Below are 16773 nucleotides of genomic sequence, written 5' to 3'. Positions count from 1 at the left end.
CATTTGCTGAGTCAATTAATCAGGATGGTCGATTTCTACATGAACTTCTTTAACAGCTATCTTCCCTTTGAGTTCTAGTGAAAGCTAAATTTGTTTTAAAGTAACTAAAACACAAGTAAAAAATGCAAGGATATAAGAAGGCTTACTAAAAAATTATACTATAAAAAGGCAATGAGAGTTGAATGCAGATGTATAAATAGTTTTATGAGAAGAAATACATTTGAGCTGGAAACATTATTTGCATTTGGTTTTGGGCTATTTTGATGCACCACGTTGTGCTGCACTGGCATAAATATTTTTTTCTCCAACCTATTTCTTTAATCATGTAAGCCTGGTGTTTGTAAAAGTTTGAATAAGTGAATCAAGATGGGAAATGATGATTAGAAAGTAAACATTAGGTCTGCGTAACCATTTGGTAGCACTAGATCTGAGTATGAGCACATACAGTTTGGTCAAAAACAAATTTCTGGGTTCATCTGTATGACCAATATTAAGCATATATTACCTAAAATGACCACTAGATTGCACAGTGTATATGTTATAGACCCCAACCCACCCACCCCCAGTCCCATGTATGATTTATCTCCTTTTGTAAAGTGGGACCAAATATTGTATTGTTGTATGCTGTCTTATTTCATAAGTAGTGATTACAAATGTCAGCATAAAGAAAAAAATAAACAGGGATAATTGAATATAATATTTTGTCAATAGTTACTAGGTGTCCATGAACTGAAAGCCACTATTTAGTGCTGTGTTCAAAATAGGGGTTTGCTACAATATAGTTTAAGCAATATAACACTCACAATTTTACTATGATTTGTTAGATTAATACTGTTTCAACCTGGACTCAGAAAGATTCAAATTCAATAATCCTCCCTCTGAAATCCATTACTTCTTTTTTGTGTTTCCTCGCAGACTGATTTGTTTGTTTTAATTCATAGTGAATAGAAGAACGAAATATCCACAAACATCACCAAGCCCCCCTCTGGTCTTTCATTATTCAAATAAACACATTTTTTCAAGCCACTCCATATTTCCAGAGCGTTGGCCTTACTCTCACAAAAGCTATTCCTACAAATGAGTGTATTTCAGCTCTACAAACAGTCTCTGTTATTTGGGATTTGTAATAGAAAAGCATTGCAGTATTTGAATACAATCTTGTAGGTTCAAGAATCAGGAGGGTATTCTTATAGGTTGGTAATTCAGGGCTCATTGTTATACCAATTTCTACCCTGCTGTGTTCCGAATGGAATGGGTTCATATTGAATAACGAATGTCCATAGACACACGAGGAGGCTTTTATGGCCAGAGTCTGCTGTCCTCGAACCATGACAAAAACAATAAGCCAGTGCAGTTTAGCTTCTATATCAGTCCACAGCAGCAGTTCATTTATTTGTCTTGAGCTAATTTAAAAATAATTACAAATCTGACCCTCCGAGATAAATGATGCATTAGCAAAGAATATAATGAAGAGGATGATTGAAAATGTACAAACAGCCTTTGGCCGCTAAAATATCAGTTGGGCTTTTGCCACTTTATAGTTTAATCTTTTTCGTATTTTAAAGATTATGGAAATCATATTGAAATTAAGGAATAAAATACAATTTTATTATTCAAACTTAAAAACTTTGCAATGTTAGCTGGACAAAGGCTATACAGTGCCCTTACACTAGTCACAACCATGATGCTAAACCCATAACCTTTAGAGTTTTTGCATTGGACTGTTTTTTTGGTCATTGGGCAACCCTGGACCTGGCAACTGTGTTAACAAGTTACTGATTCAGCCTCAATGGCACACCAGACACTTCATTCACTGATGCAAATTGTACACCAAAATGGCTAAACTTGGTAAATTCGAAGCAGGTCATATCTGATTGGATGGCTGCTATACAAAATTCCAGCAGTAAGGTTTTATCAGTCTGCTTGGAAACAAATGTTTGTTTACGAAACAATAGGCTGCAAGATCGGGTGCTTCCAGGAATGAACTTATCACTGGATTTAACAAAGTTTGAACAAGTTTTTCCCTTAAATCTTTTAAAAGGGCAATACTTTCAAGTAAGCATTGCAGAAGTATTAAACTCCTTTGTTTGAAACTCCAAAGTAAGATCCCCACCAATTAACTTAAGTCAGATAGATTAACTTGTGAAAAAACGTGTAAGTGTCTTTAACGTTTCTCAAGTACAGAGCTCTTTTGCAATAATCCAAAAGTCTATGGGAAAAGGGAATGGGCTCTTTACCAGTGTCCCGCTAACTCCCTGCGGCAATCTATTAAGATGCAAGGTTTGAGATGCAGATCAGGGTTGATTCTAAAAAATATCACAAAATTTTAACATCCCAAAGAGCATCGTTAAATTCGTTATAACTAAGAGGAAATATGGTACCACTATAAAACAGCCAAGATAAGGACATTTACAATAGAGGAGATGAAGGACATGGAAAGATCTACAGTGGAAATGTGAATATTTGTCTGTAGACAACTGTAATCCAACAGAGAAGTGCTTTATGGAAATTTGGCCAAAAAAAAAAACAAATGCTCAAAGAAAAACTTTAAAAAAGGTGTAAAATTGACAAACAGCATGCGGTCAACTCCTTAAACGCATGGAGGAAGGTTCTTGGAAAATAAGAATAAAATAGATTTTTTTGTCTGTGTAAAGAAATGTAATATATGCACTCACAACATTATTTTTTATTGTTTGCACCCCAATAAAAATATTTTGTAACTTCAAAGTGGGACTGTAGGCCTGTTGTGTACTCTAAATCAGATGAAATCAGATAAAAAACACCCACGCACTGTACAATATATTGCTTTTGTTTGCCTACAGTCTAGAAAAAGGTAAATACATAAAATATTATATGAATGTGCATTAATGTCTCCTGTTTTATTATTAATTGAATAACTACACACTATTAAGTGCTCTGTTCCCCAGTGTTGGGAAAGTTCACTTTCTACATGAACTTGTTTGATTTGAACATTTGAAAATTAACTAGTTCAGTTCATAGTTCATATTTAAAAAATTTAAACTTTAAAAAAAAAATATTGCCATTATAGTCCATATAGAACCACAGACAGCAATTATTTTATCAGTTTTAACACTTAAGCTAAATGCGTAAATTTTTATCTTCATATCCAACTTTAAATCCTTATCCAACCAGGATTTACATTAGCATTGTCTTTTAATTTTTGTATTTGCTTGCACATACATTGAAGGCTGGCCGGGTGCTTCAAGGGGGTCGTACACTGGGCGAGAAGCGCTGCGCGGCATCGCGTGTAGGACAACTCACAGGTATCGCACACCGCACGTCATGTTAAATAACGTGAGCTTAGTCAGAGTCTATTTGAAGATCCAGAATATGCGTTAGCAGCCTATGTTAATCGTTAAAGGATAATTCCGGTATTTAACACTTTGAGTCTCATTTCTGGTTTGTTTTGGATGAACTACAGTGATGGACACAGAAATTTTGACAATAGGTGGTGTCTTGAGTTTTTGACTCGTTTAGAAGCGTCTCTTGACTGCTTCAGAATGGAAGTCAATGGCCATGCACAAACATGTCATTAAAATAACACTTAACGTTCATTTTTAAAACTGTGAACGTTAATTTTTAAAAGTGGTTCGTGGTGTTCGTTGATGATTAAAAACAAGTTTTGTAGCAAAATACAGTTTCTGTCGTGTTTTATTTGGCATTTTGTAAAATTCCATTGACTTCTCTTGGAAGACTGTTTGCTCGCTGATATATCACTCCGCCGCCGGGAAACAGAAAAGGGTCTGTTTGTTTACATGTAGTTGTAGTTTTTTCGCTCGGTTTCTCTCAGAAGAAATTTTTCCCATATTTGTAGGGCTGGACCAGAATAGTCGAATATTCGTTCCGTGGGTTGACATTAGATTTTCAGTTTTGAGATTCGAATATATATATATAAATATTTTACAGCGTTAATGCAGAGCTTTTGCAAAGCAGGAAGTGCACTTCACGCTCCCGCTCTATAGGTGGCGCAGAGAGACCAACATCCATAGCCAACAGCCACCAAACGGCACCAGTGTTGAAGAGATCGCCTTGAATGTAAAGCGCGCTTGCTGCTTTGGCATTTACGCTAATAGTGTTGTAAATAACGTTCAGTTTCTTGCAAAAACTGATTGATTTGCTTCACAAGACGTCAATATGTCACACGGAGTTATGGGGGATTACTGTTGTATTGGATATATATGCTTTAGCTCTTAAAGTGTTCGGATCTGTTTACTTGCATGACGGAGCACTGGGGTTTCTGCCAAATATCTTCTGTATTGTTCTGCTGATGAAAAAAACATATTGGATAGTGTAAGTGTTATAAATAAACTTGATTTTGAAAGTATGCTACCGTTTTATTACAGTTTGTTGGACTACGTTCATTCATGCTTCAGACTCAAATATAGAGCGGAAGTATATACGCGGTTGTGAGGTATCTGAAAAAAATAGTTCCAATATAGCAAATAACACGGATTGAAATCATACATTGCGCCAATATATTTATTTTTAATCATCAACGAACACCACGAACCACTCCGTGAGTAGCACAGTTTTGAAAATGAACGTTAAGTGTTGTTTTAATGACATGTTTGTGCATGGCCATTGACTTCCATTCTGAAGCAGTCAAGAGACACTTCTAAATGAGTCGAAAAGTCAAGACTCGACCCATTGTCAAAATTTCTGTGTCCATCACTGTAGTTCATCCAAAACAAACCAGAAATGAGACTCAAAGTGTTAAATACCGGAATTATCCTTTAACGATTTGGAAAAAAATGTGATGTTATTTAATCTTAAACTATGTGAGTGGCGCGCAGTGGCGCAGCAGAGATTTCAGCAGCGTCCAGAGTCAGTGCGTCACCTCCATGCTGCTTTTTGTTTTGATGACGCATGCAGCCCTGAAACACTGATGGCTGGTGTTGCCAGATTGGGTGTTTTTTCCTCTACACATTAAGGCCTGTTTACAGTGTAGTTTTCGCCTGGAAGACTCTATAGAAATCTGTCACCCTATTGAACGACGTACACTGAGAGAGCGTGCCGTTCACAAACACCAGAATGAACAAGTTCAGAGTAACGTTCATGAGGCAGTAATACAGTATGTTCAGTTCACGTTCGACCAAAATTATGAACAAGTTCATTAACTTTCGTTCAAGGAACTCGTTCAGGCACAACACTGCTGTTCCCTCCACCAATGGGGTAAGCACATTTTTCTTGAATTTAGTGTTTAAGAAAAATGTTCAAGATTTTTTTGCTTACTCCATTGGGGGATTTTTTGCTTGTTTTATGCACACAATCACTTAAAGGAACAGTATGTAGGATTGTGGCCAAAACTGGTATTGCAATCACAAAACTTGTGGCTAAAACCGGTACTGCAGTCACACAACTGGTGGCCAATACACAAAATGACAACATAAACATCAGTTGAGGGCTGCAACTCCACTTTTTAAATGACAATATCCTGGCCAGACCACTGTTGTCAGTGATATAAGTATTTGAAATGAAAATGATTTCTTAATGTCTAGTGAGATATCAGGACCATTTTATGATTAATTGATATAAATTTCTTACATACTGTTCCTTTAAATTTGATATTTTTGGTCAAAAAACTAGACTTATTTTTGTTTTGCTCATCAAGAAAAAGCATTTTTTTCCCTTGAAAATCATTTTTTGCAGTGTGAGGGCCCCTTGGAAATCTGTGGGCCCCGACCCCTTGGTTGGGAAACACTGATTTACAGTATGTACTTACGAAACAGACAATGGTTAGTTGTAAACATCCAGAAGCTTATTTATCGGTTCCTAAAATGCATCTCATTTAAATTTGGAGCTGTTATTGTAACTATAAGATGGCGAAAGGCTTGTGAAATGTTTTACATTTGGGACATGTTTTCTATGACCAGTGGAATAGCAGAATAGCTTAATTCTAGCCAAGACGTTCGTTTGCCAAGACAGAAATTAACTTTCAAAAATAAATCTAACCTGAGAAATATTCATTGGAGTGAAATGTGTGACAACAAGCCCCAGTGGCCCCAAGCTCCGTTTTAATTGGTCTGCAGAATGTAAAATGGGCAAACAAATGTTTTCAACCACCAAACTATTACTGGAATAAACAAATACAATTGTTTTTCATCAAACTGAAACTTATTTTTGATTTGTTTACTGTTTGTGTTCACTATAATGCCAAGAATTAATAAGACTTCTCGGATTGTGGTGAGTGGTTTCATTTTCGGCTACTACAGAGAGGGACCTTTCTGAGCCCACAAGAGCTGGAGAGACACGCTGAGGCGCTAAACTTGGATTGAAGATGGCAGCTCTACGAGATCTGATGAGAAGCAGACGGTCTGGATGGCATAACAACAGATATCAGGCACACACACACACACACACACACACACACACACACACACACACACACACACACACACACACACACACACACACGCACACACACACACACACACAGACATACATACTACAAGCTTGGGCAAGTCCTCAGCTGGGACACAGCCTTGGGCAGACAAACAAAAAATGTATCAAATATTTTTTCTGCTTTGATATACACAGATGTCCCTTAAGAACTGTGGAAACGTTTGTACCATTCAAAGACAGATCATACTTTTAACTGAATATTTTCAACAAAAGGGATTTACAAATAAATAATTCACAAGGCATTAAAAAGATGCTCCTTTTTGTCTCACATCAAAAAAATGTTTTGGACTTGTGCTTCTAGTGGGCCACTGTACTGGCGTACTATAGAGTTTAATCCCACCTCCACCTTGGTTTGATTTGGGTTTGAACTTTGCAGTACAGCGCCCCAGAGCAGAACTGGACACCCTAGTAAAAACCTTTCACACGGCAAGACACTGTCAGAAACAAAGGTACAAAAGTTGTCACTAGGACGGCACCCTTTGAAAAGGTCCTAAAATGTACCACAGTTATGTAGGGGTGTGCGGGGCAAAAACTAACGGGGGGTAAACATGGACCGTTGACATTGTTGCACAGGGTTGAGCGATTTAATTAATTAATTAATTCTTGCCTTTGTTTTAAATATATGGAGCCAGATGGATCTCATTAATAATACATTTACAAAACAAAATTTATAAATGCACAGCACAATTTACATTTTTAATTTTTAACTTCATTATTATGTGTAAACGAAAGAATGCAATGAACATTTGCCTGCTGATAGGAGAGAGGTGTCCGGACGGATGTTGTGCTGAGGGGTACGTTGGAAGAAGAGACTGAGCCCACGCCGGCACAGTATTTCGAGCATATGAATGATCACATCACGCGTTGTTCATACAAAATTAGGAAACGCGAATGTTAAAGTGATTTTCAGCCGTGTTTCAAATGCAATACTCAATATGCTTGTGGGCATCAGTGAAAGTGCGTGTGGTTGTCTCCTTATCATGCAAGGACCTCGAAACCTTGATCAGTACTGGATTATTTCACGTGCACATTCTTTCGTTTCACACCGTCTGTTACCAGACCTGTTTAAGATGCGTTTTCTGTAATGTGTCCCGAACGGATGTTTATAACGCGATGTCCGAGGTAAAGAATAGGCTCATGCTTATCCTATACAGAAACAGTGATATTAAGTTACTTAAACTGTGATTTTTGCCATTTCGCCCACCTATATCAACATTCACTTGCACTACACTCAAAATCACGTCCATGCTCTTCTCATGCTTGTAAGAGCAAAAGATGTGACTGTTGTGGCCTCAGAACATGTGTCTATACGGTGCATCATGAGACATTGCGCAGTACAAGCGCAGCATTGTACTACTTGAGTCTATTCAGTAAGGAGCATTTTGATTGGTGGATCAAGAGCTCAACGTGATTGGCTAAAGAGAACATCCTCAAAAAAAAAGATATTTATGAATCTTGATGTGACAGGACAGTCTCAAAAATACCACACACAAATTCAAAGCAATCCACGTGCGTGTGACGATTTGTAAATGCAGATTCAGGGATACATAAATACATGTGACATCATTCATAAATGTGTGACAGAAATAAATTCAAGAATTTGATATACACATTTGTGAAAACAGTTTACATTTATTTAGGTTTTATTTATTTTGTGAGCATTTGGGCACATATTTAAATTGTGCTGTGTATTTATAAATTTTGTTTTGTAAATGTATTTATTATTAATGAGATCCATCTGGCTATGTATAAATAGGTTACACACAAATGATTGCTGGCTGCCAACAAAATAAATGTGCCTGTCTTATCAAAAACTGTGTGTCAAATTTTTTTTCAACAAATTGAAATTAATGGCTAAAATCAGATCTCAGAATCTGATTTTGAGACTTTAGTATGGTTTTTACAGACTGGGTCACATATAAAAATTTAACAATTGTTTTTCTCACATATTTAGACATTTGTATCCATTTATAATTGAACTATGGTTAGATGAGGGATGAATAGTGTAGATACCTGTCTATTATACAGTCCTTCCAGAAAAACTCGGAGTTTTTTTGTGATTGTTGCAGACAAAAATCCTCGATTTTGCGGCACGTTTTCTTAAAAAATGCGATGGAATATGCAGGATATTTAAGCAATTTATGCGATGGAATTGCGGGAATTTGCAAAAACTCCGGAAACTTGCAAAAGCTGCAATGATGTTCACGTCAAATAATCACGTCTCATAATGTTCCCATGGCAATAGAGGACACGGCTGCGCTTTTGGGAAGTAAATGCAACAGTTTTCAACTTTCTGCTAATATATATGTGACTTTTTGCTACAAAAATGCGGAGATTATGAAATCATGCAAGCCCCGCATGTTTTTCTGGAGGGACTGATTATAGACACATATATAAACAATATCCACCTCAAGTATATAGACAAAGTAGTTTTGAAATAATTGCCTGCAAACTTAATTTTTAGCAAGTGTTACAACTAACCCCCTGCCTGTTACAATTAACCCCACCTATGGGGTAAGTTGTAATGTTTGCACTTCTGTCATGTTTGGTGTAATTGTCCAAGAATTGTAAATAATAGAAACAAACTTCAAATTTTTATTTGTAGCAGAGATGTGTATGTTGCTTGTGTAAAGATATAATTAAAAAACCAAAAAGTGTTAGATTCGTCCCCGCTCTCCTCTACCTTTGAGGTACCAAAATATATTTATTTGAAGTACCAGTATAGGCACAAAAACCCAAACCCAAATCCCAACCCTCACAGAAAACTTAATGCTATTTCTTTAAGAAACATCATTCTGTTTGATTTATAAGCGTGTTTCCTCATGAGGACCTCAAAATATTCCACAAGGTCAAAGATTCCTATCTTAGGGGACATTTTGTGATGGAGGTACACACACACACACGCACACACACACGCACACACACACACACACACACACACACACACACACACACACACACACACACACACACACACACACACACACACACACACACACACACACACACACTGGAACGCGCATACAGTATTGCCAGTTTATAAACTTTTCCAGAAAAAGTGCATAGCAATAACTCTAGCGACATTTTGGACAAATCTTAGCTTTCAGTAACCCGCGAGGATGCAGCTGACACTTCCCTTTTAAATAGATGAGTTAAAAAGTGTCAAATTTAGCAGTTCAGTGGAAGTGACAGTTAGTTAAGTGACAACAAAACCTGAAAATATGTGAATGATAACAGCTTTATTAATTAGCGTAATATCATCATCCAGCACCACAGTCTCACAGATTTCTATGGCAAACACTGCTTTCAAATAAAGACTTTACCATTCACTTTAAAAGATTTGTAATGGTACGATTTGCTGTTTCATTTGGTCATGCCAGTGAGACAAAGATACTGATTAACATCTATAATTCTTTACAAACATTTAAGGGAGGTGTATCATTTTTGCAAGGTTTGAATAGTTTAAACATTACTTAATTTGATGCTTTAATTAAAGGAACACGCCCACATTTTGGGAATTTAGCTTATTCACAGTATCCCCCAGAGTTAGATAAGTCCATACATACCTTTCTCATTTCCATGCGTTCTGTAACCCTGTCTGACGCAGCCCCCGCTAGCTTAGCTTAGCAAGAAGACTGGAAGTGAATGGCTCCGGCTAGCAAACTGCTCCCAATAAGTGACAAAATAATGTGAACATTTTCCTATTTATGTGTACAAATGTGTACAAATAACAAGGTGACATGAGACACAGTGATCTTTTAACAGTATACATACTGGGAACTATATTCTCAGAAGGCGAAGCACTGCTACTTGGGTGGAGTGATTTTCACAACTCTGACCGAACTCTCTGCTCCTCACCAGGGGGCTTCTCGGGTACTGCGACCAAATCACTCCACCTGTAGCAGTGCTTCGCCTTCTGAGAATAATGTTCTCAGTATGTACTGTATACTGTTAAAAGATGGCTGTGTCTCTTATGACCTTGTTATTTGTACATGGCGTGATAGAGCTGTCATGGTTAGAAATTTACGGTTATTTGTCTAATAAATTGTGACATTTATGACGATTAATGACCTGTTTTAGGACTTTGGCGGTTATGACGATTAATTGCTTGTTTTATTGCTTTATTGCAATTAATTCTCATACATTTTTTGTTTGTTCATAGAATAATTTTTACACATTGTTTTAATACACATAACACATATTAAAAAGTAATCTGATACTGTCTCGTTTATACAGGCGCTCCAGCTCCCCCTTGTGTTTTTTAGAGAGATGTGCAATCATTGCGGTGATCTGAAATGATCGCAATGAGGTCAAACAATCGCGATGAGACGATTATTTAATAATTGTGATAGCACAATACAAATCACAACAAATAAATAGGAAAATAGGAGCAGTTTGCTAGCTGGAGCCATTCACTTCCAGTCTTTGTGCTAAGCTAAGCTAACAGGGGCTGCGTCAGATAGAGTTACAGCACACATGGAGATGAGAAAGGTATGTATGGACTTATCAAACTCTGGGGGATACTGTGAATAAATTAAATCCTCAAAATGTGGGCGTTTTCCTTTAACAGTCAAACAGCTTCACAACATTCATATCCAGGATGCAGCATTATAATACAACGTCTTAGCATGTTTAGCAAGGTTTTAACCCATCTTGTTTAATTTCTTACATGGGTCACATCTTGAACCTGTCATCATAATCTCACCCTTTCCAGCTTCAGCTTTCATTCGCATTCATAAATGTGCTTGGTATTCTCATCTTGCATTCTCACCTGCATATTTTCTCTTCTCTACTATTTTAAATGCACAATAACAAAGAATGATCTCTTGTCGGTCACACTCTCAGCTGAAGGAGCTTTATACACTTTGAGTACGCCGATAGCACACAAATGTTTCACATCAAAAAGAACACAAAATGTCCCAGTCATCACAGCACGGATGCTCAAACATACAGCAAAAAGCAAGCGAACCTTAAGCAATTACATACTCCTCATACATGCGCTCTCCCAATTAATGATAACCGCAGTATCTCAACAGCAGCTCCGCATTCTCAATTATAAACAGTCATAACAAAGCTACACTGTGGTAAATGGAAGCCAGTCAGGCGTGCGCAAGGCATAATTGTTACAATGTTGAAAGTCACAGTTAATTAAAGGTCACCTAAGCTGCTGCAAACATGCTGGAATAGTGATGAATGGTGCGAATTCGGGGCTCTAGCGTCCAGGAGAGGCTGTGATGTCATGCTACATGTGTCAAAAGAGACTGCAGGTGAATGAATTACTATGAAGTCTTTGCCTCATACTAATGGATAATTTTGAACGTATTTTAATGAGCTTCTGGACTGATGGGGGTAAATTATGCTGCATAGGCCATTGTGATGCCAGGTCGGGTTTTGCTGGCTCATCACTGCCGTCTGTTCATCCGCTTGTGACAAGCGCTCAATGTGTGCCCCTTAAATACGCGTACGTACCCCATCCTGGAAGACGTATTCACACTGGACCAATGATCGTGACATCTGATAAGATCTGTTTAAAGCCTGTCTCAGGAGAACTGTCCTTCAGATGCAATCAATTGAAAGTTTATAGCAACAATTACCTGATAAGGGTTTCTTGATGAAATGTATAGCCTTTAATCTCCATTTCATAGACAGGCAGCTAAACCCATTCGTGCCGTTACCTGACAGATATCTAAATTAAAACAAGAGATATGTGGAGTAGAGCTCAAACATTCATAAAATTTGAGTGGTAGATTAACAGAGGCATTTTTAACATTATGATGTACTGCAGTACACTTTTAACGGTTTAATTTTTTTTTTTTTTTTTTGCTCTATAGCACCAAGAGATTTATCTTGTATTTCCAACAACCTGTGGAAGTGGATGGTGACTGCCTAATTAAGCTTTAAAGAGCACCTATTTCATTGCTAAAAACAACGTTATTTTGTGTATTTGGTATAATACAATGTGTTCGCGTGGTTTATGGTTAAAAACCATGTTTGAAAGATTTGGTTACAATGCAGTGCTAACAGGAGTTAACTTACAGGCTGTGTGTCCGAAGTGGGAGGAATTATGATAATGTCGGTCTGTTTCCTGTTGGTCTGTAACATGTTACCTACAATCCGTGTGTTTGTTGTAGTCAAGGAAAATAGATTTACGTTGGAGACGATAACTCGCGTCATCGTTTACTTTGGGGTACACTGTAAAAAAGAATACGCTGAATTTACTAAAAAATATAGTGCATCATTTTTGCGTCCCTCTTTTTAAGCAAGTTTCACATGTAATTTTAAGCAATTGCTTACATTTTTTTTAGCCTAAACTGCTTAAAATTCCATGTAAAGCTTACTTTAAAAATTGCAAATGCTTAAACTGCTTAAAATTCCATGTAAAACTTACTTTAAAAAGTGGGTGCAAAGATTGTGCACTAAATATTATTATTTTTTAGTAAATCCAGCGTATTAGTTTTTTCAGTGTATGTACGTTTTGCATATCGTTAACATGTACTAATACACACTTACATACCAAAGGAAATGTAAAAACGTGAATCGGACAATAGGTGCTCTTTAAAAGGACCCAGAACAATAACTCCACTTGACTCGTGTCTGGAAAATCCCATTCAAGTTAGCAGCTGCTTAGACATCGTGTGCTCCGTGATCTCACGATAACATTGTACAAGAAAAAGGACTGGTGGGAAGTTTGCATTGATAGACCTTCATTTTACATGTGGTTTATTTTAATAGGTGAACTGTCTTTGTCATATTAAGAGGGGAAAAGCTAAAAGCGACTTTGTTGCACCTGTGCCAGTCGTGTCCTAAAACAATAGAGAAAGACACTTGCCACTATATGAATTGCTATTTTACTGACTAAACAGGTGAATTTTGACAAAATATTTTCAGAGATGATAGACAAGATGTTATAAATAATAATATAAAAATAATAATAATTTAATAAAAATCCAATTTTGACAAAAAAAAGACATTTAATTTATTTTTAGATTTTTCTGGAAACATTCCAGCGGACCATCTGACGGGTTTTGCCAGACTGCAATATTTTACATTTTTATTTTTATATTATAAAGTTTTTGGGCTCTATCTTACACCTGGCGCAATGCGCGAAGCAAGTGTATTTTGCTAGTTTCCACCCAGCGCATTTATAATTTTCACGTTTAGCGCCGCGTTGTTTAAATAGCAAATGGATTTGTGCCCCCTTTTGTGCCCATGGGCGTTCTAGTCTGAAAACGAGGTGTGTTCAGGCCAGGCGCGGAGCTATGGGCGGGCCTGGGGGGGCCTGGGCTCGCCCAGATTGACAGCTGGCCCGCCCAATCAGAAATGTAAAAAATACTACTCTGTATAGACATGTATACTACTTTATGTGGTGTAATTTATCTATTGCATGTTATGTTAAAAACAGTAAAATTATAAGTAAGCCTGATAACTATTTAAAAACTATTAAAGCAGTTGAATGTTGCGTTATAATGAAATATTCCCGAGCAGCTTTCAGCCATGATCACTTTGAGAACTTTTTTTGCAAGCAAGTAGAAAACGTATTTTGAATAACAACATAAATATGTGCTGCGCGCTTTCCTCTCAATAACATAAACACACAACAAATATGACAGCAGGGTAAAAAATAGAAAGAAAACATCTGATCATAGTGATGTTGTTTGATATAGCGATATAGCAGCACTATAAGTCACGCCACGTTTATTGCTACACTTTATACAATATAGCCTATTGCTTTTAAGCAACAAATAGCCTATCATAACAACCTATAAGCCTACTGTGTAATTGAGACATTAATTTAAGAAATGCATTAAAGCAGAAAGACGTAGGCTGCGGAAATATAGTGGGTTCACTTCAATCCACACCACAGACGTTCTTGGTTTGCTTCTTATTTATTAAATCGAGGCAATTGTTTGATCAAACATTGATTAATATTAAGATACAATTTATACAAAACGAAATTCACTTTAAAGAAAGTCTTTCTACAAAACAAACCTCGCAAAATCGCTTGCCCGACGTCCATTACGGGCTTTGCGAATTCCTGTCGGGCTAAAAAAAAATGATGCGCCTTGGCCGTCGGGCGGAGGAAAAAATATTGTAATGTGTTTGCATTCTCTCAGATTTAATTAGGTAATTATGTTGTATGTAATTCGGCGTCATCTTGTAAGCCATTACTATCCTCACTAACAAGTGAAACTGTCATGAAATGAAGTGAAAGCATTAAATCCATTATTCCTTTCGTTCACGTCTGATATGCGCGCTCCTCGGCTCCTCTCTTCACGAGTAGGCTTGCTCTTGTGCTCATCAAAAAGTATATTAAATGTTTATTTATTTGTCATTTCGTTTAACCCCAGAGTCTAACATTATTCTAGCAATTCCCTTTTTCTTTCTTTATTTAGTAAGTTAACTTAAATATGTGAGAACGAAAATATATTTTTAGTGATTTGCATGAAGAGAATATGATGTTAGAAGCTTCATTTTAAGCATTTAGTAGCCGTATTTATTTAAACACTTTAATAGGTTATTTAAAAAAGTATAAGGTTTTTTTGGGTTCATTTATATTTCCTGTCACTGTGTGCAGGTTCTTTTTTGTAGGCTATGAGAGCCCAAATTTTTTTTACCAAAAAGGCTTAATAAATGTCACGTTGCATTACAATTTAAAGTATCAATAATGTCAAAAATGTGACGTGCAGTTCGGGTGTGTGTGTATGCTGTTTAAAGTTTTGACGAATTTTATAGACTTGTTATAGTTTCTTATTCAAAAGTGACACCCATAGATTCAGGCCCACCCGGACTTAATCCATGCCCACCCATATGTCACGTTCTGCATCCGCCACTGGTTCAGGCGCATTGTTGGCGGGTTGCTATTTTGAGGCAACTAAAATAGACTACGCCACTGACCAGCAAAAACCTGGTCTAAAGTCTAAAGTCAATGGCGCAATATGTTTTGTTATTTAAAGAGCGCATCAGTAATATGCGCCTATAAACGGGACGACAACGCGGGTTTGCTTATCACATACATGAATGTGCAGCAGCACAAAAACGTTTTTAAATATGAAAGATTAAAGGATTGAATGTAAAAAATGATTATTGAGTCTCTTGGACATAAATGAGGACTATTTATGAGACGTTAGAAGGCGCAAAGAGCTGCTTCACCTGCAGCCTGGTAAGTAAATAAATGCTTTGCTTTAAACAAATGCATCTAATTTTAAATGTTTTTAAATGCTACCCCACGGATTTATTGTATATGATGACTCTGTACCTGTGGATATGGTGAGATGAGAAACATTTTTAAGGAATGCTTAAAAAAACTCATGACGCTGTCCAAGTGCTGAAACGTGCGGAGAGTCGTTTGTAAATTCTTTATCTCCTGTTTGTAACAAATAAAGTATTTATAGAGTACAAACAAAAATAGCACCAACCCTTTTCGACCATGCACTCAGCGCACAAACCATTTTTCCCGTCGTTAAATTAGCAAAAGTGGATTTGGACACGCCCATTTGCGCTGTGCGCTTTAGACAATGCGCTTAGATCGTTAAAATAGGGCCCCCTGTTTTTAGGCGAACTTTCCCTTAAAACATTCAAACGAAGTGGCTGTCCTGAGTTTGTTTCTATATAAATGTCATATTTAAATGACATATATATATATATATATATGTCACCGGGTGACACCGGGGAACCGAAGGTGGCGGAGAAAGGTTCCGCCTGAAGATGGTTTCCGCCCGGGCCCGATTTTTAACCGCACATTTTACTTCCTGGTCTCCCTGGCAACACAGATCACGGGCAGATGAGCCACAGGTGTTATAGATTAAGCTGGCAACTCGTGATTGGAGGAGAGAAGAGAGACAAGACCCATAAAAGATCTAAGGAAAGCACAAACGTGAAGAGTTGTTTCGGGCACGAGCTCCTTTTGTTGCCTAGGGCAGAAAAATCACACGCTCCGTCCTTGGAGGAGCCGGAGGGCGCCGTTGATCCACGGAGTGCTTATAGCAAGAGGAAAGAGTGCGGCAGCCAAGAGAGGCGAAAAGGACGGAGCTGTGATATTTAAAGGAGCACTGCACCGGAGGGTGCTTTGTAACCGGAGGGTGCTTAGTGTGTGAATTGAGGTGCGGAGCTGTGCTCGTCCGATACGCATTGGAGGCTGGTTGTACTTTCTCTCTCTCTCTCTGTCGTAGTTCGCAGTGGATGTTGGCGTAAGAGAAAACCCTGTGGGTAGAGGAAACATCGGTATACGTGACACATTTAGAGAAACCAAGGAAGAAGGAAACGAAATAGTTTTGCAAAACATTAACCAAGAGGACCGCTGTGAGTATTAGCTTCTGGATTTAAATGAAGTGTAACAACTAACCTGTGCAT

Source organism: Misgurnus anguillicaudatus, unplaced genomic scaffold (assembly GCF_027580225.2).
Source record: "Misgurnus anguillicaudatus unplaced genomic scaffold, ASM2758022v2 HiC_scaffold_28, whole genome shotgun sequence".
NCBI classification, from domain to species: Eukaryota; Metazoa; Chordata; class Actinopteri; order Cypriniformes; family Cobitidae; genus Misgurnus; species Misgurnus anguillicaudatus.
Note: the sequence above shows the minus strand (reverse complement) of the source record.